Below are 8,272 nucleotides of genomic sequence, written 5' to 3' on the forward strand. Positions count from 1 at the left end.
CAAGCGACAGGGAGCTGAAAAGTAACGACATATTATTGAAATAATGCCTAGCATCCTCAACGCTGCATTTATTGTAGCGAAGATATTATTGTTGAAAGAACGTGAGTTATCAATAAACCACTCCATGGTTCCTAATAAAGCTGACTGGAGGAATTAATACGCCATCCATGTAATAGACAAAACAAATAGCATCACGCTTCTTGGATAACACCATTGATTTGGATCTCAAGGGGTTAAGTAACAGGCTGTTTTCTATACACCATCTCCAAAATAAATGTTAGCCAGCTCGAAGGAGAAAGCAGTCCGATACTGACTTCACTCTCAGAAATAACTTAACATTGTCAGTAAACCGAAGGATGTTCACATTGCTAACAAAATAAGCACTATCTTTTACAAACAACAGGAACGAAAGCAGGCCAAGAATTGAGCACTGCGGCACGCCAGACGTTGAAATACTGTACGGAGAAGATGCCCTTGACACGAACAGGATTGCGCCGATCACACAAGTAGCTATGGAACAATCTACACAAATGTGGGCTGAAACCATGCGAGGTCAGCTTCCGCAACAATGAAACGTGCATAGCGCACTCAAATGCTTTAGACATCTCTAGGTAGATGGCGTCAATTTGGCCTCTACTAGCAACTATTAGTGCGGTGCAACTTAAAAATACGAACACAAACTGAATTCTAGAGACCTACCTCTTAATAAACCATAGTGTTCGTTCATCAGATATCACAGCCTTCAGCTAAAAATAAACACGTTCATAAAATACTTTCTAACAAAACTTTGCAAATCCACAAAATAATGACCCCGGACAATAATTATAGCTAAACAAAAATCACGCCCTTTTAAAACAGGGACAACAACGGCGAACTTCCAAAGCTCAAGGAAAAGTCCTTGTTCAACTGATAGGTTGAAGATATGACACAGAACAGGGGCAACTATGCACAGCAACCTTTGATAATACAAGTCTGTATGCCATCAATACCCCTAAAACATTTTGGTTTCATTTGATCTATTGCTTCGATTATTTCTTCAATGTCCACAGAAAAAGAACACAAACGCCATCCTGTCCTACACCCAAGGTATTAATATTACTCAATTGCTGAAGCACATAGCAAGAACTAAAAAAGTAAGCAAAACGATTTGCTACTTTAGCTGGTAAAGATTTGTACCCAGCACCATCACGAAGGCAAATGCTCAAATTTATTTCCCAAATGTTTTGTTAAGCGTATCTCCGGAATTCTTTAGGATTTTAGACGAAGTACTTTCACGTCATTTAGCGTGCATACGCGTGTCCTGTTTATACAGCTGTTTAGCCAAGCGTTGATAAACACTGAATTTCGGATACGAAACCTCTAGGCCTTTCTTTTTCTATTATCAATGATAGTGGCGCTTTTTTCGTGAGGAAATTTTTAAATCTCTAGAAAACCACCAAGGCTAGTGGGAGGAGCACTTCAGCTGTTTGGAAACAAAGATATTAGGTGCGTTTTTAACAATTGAACCTAATATTTAAGTGCTGAGTCGACTATCTTATGAATGAAGATTTTAGAGCAGTTGTAGCGTTCAAGGAATCTGTATAAACCAAGATAATCTCCCCGGGAATGTAAAAAAAAAGCAACTGAACTGTCTTTCGCACGCGGCGGGCTTGATAAGGAAAATTTTGTTATATACGGCGGATGGTAGACATCAGCTGGAACAAGTCGGTTATCAGCCGGTGTTGTCTGGTCAAGCGGGGAGTTAGATAAGCACAAGTCAAGAACATTACGACATGCATTCGCTATTTCATTACACTGGGAAAAATTTAAAAAGTTGTAAATGATAATAGCCACGACGCTTTTCTCGAAGTCAAGCTTGTTGTACAGGAATCAATACCAGTTGCCTAGTTATTTCCAAGTAAATTGAAATCCCTATAAACCTGAAAACAAAACTTAGAAAAGTGTATAGTTGCTTGGAGGGCTTCAAAGTGTTCCATGAACTTTGCCTGATCAAGGAGCGGAGGGAAATAATATTTCTAATCATATGATTAAACCCATCTGCCGTAGGTATTTCAACCCAGGTACATTCTGAATAGGATTCTAAGCCTTTCCTTCGGTGAGACTGAACTACGGATTTAGAAGCAACAAGAACCCCACACCATTATTAGTAAAATAGCGCAAAACAACAAGGAAGAAAGGGCGAGATAGACAGGAAGGGCGCTAACTGACAACTGACATTTAATACAGTCTATAAAGGAGGAGAAGAAAGAAGCAAGAAGTTACTGATGCTGTTGCTTTAAAGAAAGAAACGTACACCCTCAAAGTTGTTACACGTAAAAATTTAAAATAAAATGTATGAAAAAGGTGAGTTGCTGATGACATCTGTGAGTGAAAAAAACCGTAAGAAATAAGAGAGAAAGAAAGAAGGAAGCAATAATTTTGAAACAAAAGGAGAAAATTGCAGAGGTGCACGATCGGTAATCGTAGATGATAAAAAAGATAAAGTTTGAGACCAAAAAGGAACCTGAGGTTGCAGGCTGAATACTTGTAGTCAAGTCATATGATTAAGGTAGTAAAGTTCCTTAGGAGATAAGGCGATGGATGGGGCGCTGACGCACACCGCCCCGCGGGACACGATTGTTTAAGCTTCATACAACTCTCGTGTTCTTTTGGACCTAAAACGTCTTAGGATTTTGGTTTGGCTAAACACTGCTGAGCACATACAGTCCCTTGCATGTATTGCAAGATGGCCGGCTGGTGACGATCTCGAGGCTAAGTCATGTTCTCGCAAGCGTTCATTGATGCATCGGCCTGTTTGTCCCACATATATTTTGCCGCAGGTGAAAGGTATTTCGTACACCACTCCTTGTTGGCTGTCGACGTATTGTTGCTGATGTCTTACTTTGCACTCAGCTTGCTGTGGTTGGAGATGTTTAATTCTCGGACACAACCGCCTAAGTTTATCTGGTGCAGAGAGTGCCACTTGGACTTGATATTTCGAAGCAATCTTTTTTAAGTTGTGTGTAATCTGATGAATTTATGGCAGCACTGCTGGTCGTTGGTTCTTCTCTCGTGTGCGCACTCGTTGTCCACTGTTGGTGAGTAATGATTCGGCGACTTCAAACAAAATCGAACTCGGGAACCCAGATGTCTTGAAGCGCTGCACTTGAGCTTGAAAACTCTCAGCCGCGGAATGTGTGCACGACTTTTTTAAGGCTGCACTCATTGTGCTTTTGACAATTCCTCTCTTGATGATTTTGGAGTGAGCTGAGTCGTACTGGAGCAGGCCTTTTTTGGTTCTTGGCGAGTATTTCCAGCAAGTGTGCCTGCCTTTGAACATCAGATGAAGATCTAAAAATTGAAGGCTTAAATTCGTTGGAGTCTCATGAGTGAAATTGAGCCCTTGGCCTTCGCTCCAGAAAGTGGATTTAATGGTGTGGATTATTTGAGCCTCATTTTCCATGGGTCTTATTGAAAGAAGCACTAGATAATCATCCACGTATCTGAAAATGCGTGAGACTTTGGTGAGTGCATTATCGATGGACCGATCACATTTTGAAAGGAAGATGTCGCAGAGGACTGGTGCCACACAGGACCCGATACATATGTCTTTCCTTCGTAGGTAAGACGTACCTTTGTACGTTACCACGGTGGCGGATAGGTAGAACCGTAAAAGTTCTAGGAAAGATTCTACCTGTATTCCACTTTCATTTTGAAACTTCGTAATCCCGCTGGCCTCAATACATTCGTTTACAGCTGTAAACAGCTTGTTGTGTGGGATTGAGTAAAAAAGATCCTCCAGATCAAGTAAAAACCCGTATCGTACCGTTGCATCATTCAGTTGTAGGTGATGTATAACCACTTCAAAGTTAGGGATCAGGAATGGATCATTTAGTTTGAGGTTAGACAGATGTTTCATTAGATAGCGAGACAACACCCCTTGCCACGATCCTTTTTCAGTCACTACTACTCGGAACGGACACTCTTTTTTGCGTGTTTTGGCAGTGAAAAACATGTCTAAGGGGACCTTTGTGGCAGTCGAAATCATCTTCTTGATTGATGTCAATTCTAGCTTAGTGCATAATTGTAGCGCCATGGCTTTCATCTTTTTGGTCTTGACGCTTGTTTGGTTGAAGTTTTTGTCTATGGCCGAGATAGCCTTTTCTTGGTAAATTGACCTGGGGATGACAACAAATCCTCCTTCTTTGTCTGACTCTAACAGGTTTAAATCTTTCTCAGTGAAGTAATTTACCACACGAGACATGTTCAACCTCCTTCCATAGCCATTCCCAGATCTTAATAGTACATCCACGCAGTCTTCAATACAACGTGGTCTGACATATTCATGTGCCTTTTCCGCTAAGTCACATACGTTGGTATCATAACCTCTGTCTTGTTGGCACACAGCATAATTAGACAGAAAATAATTGACATTGTAAATGCCAGGAGACAGCCAAGTCTCGGTCAAACAGATTATATCAGAAGAAATCAGCAGTATATTTGACATAAAGTCATCCTACTGAGTACGTAAGCCTCGGGTATATTGATAGTAAACCTCAAGTGTCCGAAACCTGTTAACTTGTTACACATTCGGGTATAAATATTCTCTAGCTGTTCAGCTTTGAAAAACAACTGATGAAATATGAATGCGTCAAGCCAGAGTCGCGGCTGGTTCTAGTTACTGAACACCGACTAATTCCCCGATAGGTGGAACGAGGAGTAAGGGGTAAACTTCGGCTGGGAGCTTGGTAACTGTAGAAGGTTTGTTGTCTAAAAACGGGGTGACAAGATTCTCATATATCAGACACGGTGGTCATGCGACTCAGCCAACGCACAAAAAGTGCCTTGGTTGACGGTCGGCGGGGCACCGCAAGTACCTTTTCAGGCCTCAAAGTTCTAGCTGAAGCCGGAGAACGTCGCTTTCACTGCACAAGCGTGAATCTATCAGGTTCGGTTGCCTTAGCAGTAGAAGGAATCTCACCAAAGCTGAATGCTGGGCTAGTTGGTATTGGTCTTGGGTTGCCAAAGGCATGGTAGCGCTTTTTTGGACGAGGACAGGCCTGGGGCTGGCTGATTGATAGGATCGAAGCGTGTATATATGCCGCATTTCCATGTTGATTAAATAGTTGCACTCAGCGCTCGTGTCTGTCTTGTGTTTCTTTCTTTTGTCCTCGTCCAAAAAAGCGCTACCATGCCTTTGGAATCTCACGTCGGGTACCGGGAGCCTGTGCATAAATGGCGAGAAACTCGGAGTCCACTTAGTTGCTGCATGTTGGGGCAGCGTTTGTGGCCTAGAACGTAGAAGGCCTCAACACCTCTCCAGAGGCGAAAGGTGGCCCACCGGACGAGCCAGGAGGTGCTACTGCGGCCGCTGCATACTACAGTGCTTGAGGTCTCGAAGCAAGAGCAGACATTCCAGCACCCTCTTGTACAGTAGGTTGAGTTCGAAGCGGAAAGAAGCCATTTTCAGCCATGAGGCACTTAACCTCGGCGGTCAAGACATCCAGTTTTGAAGATATCTTGCTCAGAAGACGGACGAAGCAACGCTTCCCCACCGCTCAGACCCGGCAGCAGCGTCGTATGTAGATTCCTCCGTCTCCGACGCAGATTCCTCGTCACGCTCGTCATCGTCATGGTTCAGAAGGACCGTCCGCGAATTCCGGCAGCGCCTGATACAATCCGAGCACTTGTAGGTGCTCCGACCACTCGGCATAAGCAAATCATAATCATTCTTTCCTACTCCGATGCATTTGAAATGGAGGTGTTGATTGCACGAACTGGAGCAACATAGAAGCTGCTGCTTACTGTAGAATCGAACGGAGCACGTGCCGCAGGCGTTCATCGGCATCGCTGTCATTCGTCATATACCGCTGGCTTAATGAAATGATTGAATAATTACTTGACTGATTGAATGATTCGTTTTCGGTTGATTTGTGAATTTACTGATTTATAAAGGGGTTAATTGATTCGTTGATTGATTGACTAAGTGATTGAGTCTCTGTATACCGACCTTATCTAGAGAATGAAAAGACGTACGTATTATTTTTTTTTATATTTTCAGATTTAGCCCGGAGAACAGATCAAAGATTGAACCGATGGCCTACATCCCCTTCGGCATCGGAGCTCGCAACTTCCTGGCGTCCCGGTTAGCGGAATTTGAACTCATTGTAGTCATTGCCAAGACTGTGGCTGGTTCAAGTTTCATCTCTGCGACCAACCAGAAAAGACAAGTTGGTTTTATTTGCGGACTTGTTTTACAGCAGGAAATGCTTTTTTTAACGGAATGCTCCAATCACAGCTTTTTGTACGTCCGTTCGTGCATTTCTCGCTAAATTTTGCGGGGAAATTGAAGATACGTGACCTGACATCATGCGAAATATACATCAGTCTCCGCGCTAAATATTGCTCAGAAATTGACGTGACGAGAGCTAAACGCCGATTCACTTTCCCCACGAAATCGAGCGGGAAAATTCGCCACATGATTTCACGGCACGTGACCAATGCACAAAACCAGTTTCTCTGCTGAGTTTGGCTAGGAACCTGAGGCGGTGCATAAGTCACGTGGCGTCAATTTCACCACTAAATAAACAACATGATATAAATACAGGTTCGTTTCCCCTCTCCGTAACTACTGCGTAATACCCTCCGAACAGATGTAAACGATTTCGCTTTAAATACTCCATTCTGCGCACTATAAAACTTCAAAAATAAAATTTGCTCCCGATTTGTTGAAAGATGGACTGCTTTGCAACTGAATCCCAGAAATTTGTCCTTCCGCCCATCCCCCGCGCATTTCTTTGTCAAATTTAGCGGGTAAGTTGATGTCACCTGACCTGACGCATGTAAAATTTATTAAAAAAAAGACAACCTGTCAAAAAAATTACAGAAGGAAGCTTAGGCTTCGCCTTTAAGAGTGGAACGCAATAGCTAAAGATAATAGACCCTCGCTCTTTCCCATTCTATGCAAGCGTGTCGGCGTAGCCTAGTCAGCCGTTTCTCTGACTCGCAACCGAAGGGCCGTGGGTTCGAGTGCCGCCTAAAATTACTTTTCTTTAACGCAAATAAATTACTTAATAAATTGACACATACGGCGACCTTTAATTAGCATTACATATAATGTTTTAATCGCTCTCATTCCACGCGCGACGTCACGTGAGTGTTGTGGGTTACCTGAAATTCCCGCGAGAGGTTATGTGGCTGTGACGTCATCACCCTACCGACCAATCATGATTTTCCCGTCCCACCATCACTGACATCGCCGACGTCGGCTTTACAGCGACACAAGCTCCTAAACGCTATCGCGTTAAAAAAAAAATTTTTTTTCCTTAGAATTATATAAGGCATAGGTGCACGGGCGCCGGCTCATGGAAAATGTTTGAGTTTTCTCGAGTGTCTTTTGATCCAGGTAACGTCATGTTCTCAACCTTTCGCATTCTGTCTACTCCACCAGCGTCCCACTCTCGCGGAGTGTGTGCTTTCCAACGATTCGTAGCTTTATGATGCAGTTCGAAAAACCCCGCTTCCATTTTCTGAATCAAGCCCGGCACTTTTAAACACTACAGTACCGTCAATGTGCAAAAAAAAAAAAAAAATGTAAGCACCATTCTTCCGAGTAATCACTCTTAACGGTTGTGGCAACAATCTCACTGACTGCAGGCTGATAAGAAGATGCTCGAGATTCACCACGCTTGGCGTTTCTTAAACTCTCCGTGACTGTAACAAACCGGATTAATTCCTCTTTGTTACATTGACTACATTGCATCTATTGGCTTTCTTTAAGAGCACCATCAACTACGCTGCACCCGTGATTCTGGCCTTCAGTGAGGGTGGAGTTTGGCTGAGATTGGAGAAAATATGAAGCCATATGAGCGTTGGTATTAAGCTGAAAGGAAGAATTCGCCACTTCCCAAGAATAATGAAGAGAATTGTTGAATGTGCGTTTGTCTCGACTCGGCTGCTCGTCGAAGACATCAATCTCGGAGCACGGTTCTTTTTTGTTTTAAATCAGCAATTCAGTGAAGTTCAGCAAAGTAGCGAAGTTCAGCAGAAATTAAGACGTACACTCTAATCAGGATGGATTATAAAAAAAAAAAAGAATATTCAACTGTTTTTGATTATTCCCGATGATGATTTCACTCAAAACGTTTTCAGCGCATGTGTTTCCCCAAATGTATTTGTATTTGCTGTTCGCCTGTCGTCTGATTCTTTATATGTGCATATTTTTATTTTTAAATAAAATATAGATGGATGAAATTGTGTAAAAAGAGGTGCTCTTTCAAGCAAATCAATGTTC

General features: G+C 42.6%; 1 pseudogene; it reads left to right on the forward strand.

Moving 5' to 3' along the window:
• LOC115325551 overlaps positions 1-7,837 on the forward strand; it is a 49,695-nt pseudogene extending 41,858 nt beyond the window's left edge.
• Positions 7,838-8,272: the final 435 nt, after the last annotated feature.

The sequence above is a fragment of the Ixodes scapularis genome, unplaced genomic scaffold (genome assembly GCF_016920785.2).
Source record: "Ixodes scapularis isolate PalLabHiFi unplaced genomic scaffold, ASM1692078v2 PGA_scaffold4__175_contigs__length_147842914, whole genome shotgun sequence".
In the NCBI taxonomy this organism is placed as follows: Eukaryota; Metazoa; Arthropoda; class Arachnida; order Ixodida; family Ixodidae; genus Ixodes; species Ixodes scapularis.